The following is a 2732-nucleotide window of genomic DNA, read 5'->3' on the forward strand; positions in this document are numbered from 1 at the left end:
GCCAGACCTCTACGTGAACCAATGGCGGTACTTGAGCAAGACATGTTGGGGACCGGTGAGAGGAGAGAAGAGGAGAAAAGAGGAGAGGAGAGGAGAGGAGAGGAGAGGAGAGGAGAGGAGAGGAGAGGGGAGGGGAGGGGAGGGGAGAGGAGAGGAGAGGAGAGGAGAGGAGAGGAGAGGAGGAGGGAGAGGAGGAGAGTGGGACCGGGGATAGCCCCAAGAATCGTGTCAATGATACCGGCATCCTCAAGATATCTTGATTTCTACACCCTTATACTATCCGTGATCAAGAAGGTTAAAACTTTGCTTCTGCAGCAGATGACGGGAACGATTACGGTCGACATCAACTGGAAGAATGTAATGTGTACGAATCTGAGCGGAACTTGCTCTACCCTCTCTTACCCCTCTGTTGGTGCCATTCCAAAGCCAAAGGTGATGTCAAACCAGGAATCTTGTATTCTCCCTTCCTCCCTTCCTCTCCCTCTTCCTCTCTCCATCCCTGCCTCCTCTCTCTTCGCTCCTCCCCCTTCCCCACCCTCTCTCCCCCTCTCCCTCTCTCCCTCCCTCTCTTCCTGCTTCCCTATCTATCACCCTCCCTCGCTCTTTCCCTCTTCCTCGCTTCCCTTTCTTCCTTCCCTCCTGTGCTTAGCATAACACAATTGTCTGCACTCACAGATTTTCTTCTACTCGAACTTCGACAACTCATTTGCCCGAGCTGTTCTCACATCCAACACAGCTTCAGTTTACGGTCCTCCTCCTCCTGCACCCTCCATCCCCCTCTATCCTGATCCAGCCCCCTGCCCCCTGCCCCTCGTTCCTCGTTCCTCCTCCCTCCCCCCCTCCTCCCCCCCTCCCTCCTCCTGTCTAACTGTGCTGTCCAGATTCAACAACACTACTCGATTCATCCACCGGCAATCCTCTATGCGAAGTGCGTCCTGCTGTAAACTCCCGTTCTCCTCAGCTTCCCTACAGGGCATCGGCTCAACTTCAAACACGCCTGCCTGCGACTCCAACTATGTCTCACCTTCCCTTAGTGGGTCCCACCGGGCCAGCAGCAGACGTCTAACGTCTGACTTGTAGAGTTCGAAACATGCAAGCTGAAGAAAACATACTTCTTGAGAAACTTGATTAACGAGGTAACTTGTTTCTTGCTCAGTCGACATGCGCTTCTGTTGTTTTGTAACTTGCTCCGCAGTCAATCCTTGTTTTCCTTGTCGTATCCAAGTGCAACTCTGTTGTGAGTTTTTGTTGCCTTTCTGTGTCTCCCTCTCTTCATCTTCTTCTCAGGGGACTGTCGATTGGACTGTTTCCGTAGCACCAACATGTGGGTGTCTTGATAGATATGATTCTCTCCTGCCTCCTCCCTCCTCCCTCCTCCCTCCTCCCTCCTCCCTCCTCCCTCCTGCCTCCTGCCTCCTGCCTCCTGCCTCCTCCCTCCTCCCTCCTCCCTCCTCCCTCCTGCCCTCCTCCCTCCTCCCTCCTCCAATCTTCCTTGTTCCTCTCTTCCTTTCAATCTATCCCCTCTGCCCACTTCCTCCCTTGGTCTTGTCCTGTCCTTCTCTTCTCCCTCCTCTCTGTCTCACCTTTTCCCTTGCAGCCTCACCTGGCGTCTGCTCTGTCTGTGGAGGCACCGAAGCTGCAAAGGGCCTCAGGTAGCCCGCCCCCCTCCTCCCCTCCTCGTCCTCGTCCTCGTCCTCGTCCTCGTCCTCGTCCTCGTCCTCGTCCTCGTCCTCGTCGTCCTCTTCCGCCTATGTAGCATAACAAGCAGCGCAGATGCTTCTCTGATGCCGGTGGTAATTGCATGACACAATCGGCGAATCAGCCGGCAATGGTGAAGTTTCGATCCCCTTTGAGCATCTTTGCAACACATTCCTCCTCTTCCCTCCTCTCTCCCTCTGCTCCTCCTACCTCCTCCTCCTTTCTCCTTCTTCCTTCCTCCTGCCTTCTTTCTCGTTCCTCGTTCCTCGTTCCTCGTTCCTCGTTCTCCTCCCTCCTCCTCCCTCCGCACTTTCCTGCTCCCCATCTCGTTTTATTTCTCTCTCTATCTTCATCACCCAGCTGCCGCTGACTTTCTTCGATCCTCCTCTACCTTCTGCTTGTTCCCTTCCCCTTCCCCTCTCTTGCTCCCCGTCCCCCTGCTCCCTCTCTCCTTCCTCCTTCCTTCCCCTCCTCCATGTTTATTACAGGTTTTCACTCCTCAAAAGAAGATCTCCAAGGCAGTAGTTGTGATCGCTGCTGGTGAAAGAATTATCTGCTCCCTCCCTGCTCCCTGCCCTCCTTCCTCTCCTCCGCTCTCCTCCTCTGCTCTTCTCCTTCCTCTCCTCCTCTCTCCCTCCTTCATCTCCTCTCTCCCTCCTTCCTCCGCTCTCCTCCTCCGCTCTTCTCCCTCCCCTCCTCTCTCCCTCCTTCATCTCCTCTCTCCCTCCTTCCTCCGCTCTCCTCCTCTCTTCTCCTTCCTCTGCTCTTCTCTTCTTCTGCTCCATTCTCCCTGACTCCTTCCCCCTCCTTGTCTCCTCTCTTCCTTGCTCTCCTTGCTTCCTCCCTCACCCACTGCTGTCTTCTTCTTATTGCCTGTTAGTGGTCTTTAGCGGCGCTATGCTCTTCGGCTTTCTGCTGCTCAAGTACTACCAGGTGAGAGCAGGGGAGGAAAGGAGAGGGGAAGGGAAGGGGAAGGGGGAGGGGGAGGGGGAAAGGGGTGGAGGGGAGGAGGGAGGGGCAGGGGGGATGGGGAA

Source organism: Guillardia theta (assembly GCF_000315625.1).
Source record: "Guillardia theta CCMP2712 unplaced genomic scaffold GUITHscaffold_76, whole genome shotgun sequence".
In the NCBI taxonomy this organism is placed as follows: Eukaryota; class Cryptophyceae; order Pyrenomonadales; family Geminigeraceae; genus Guillardia; species Guillardia theta.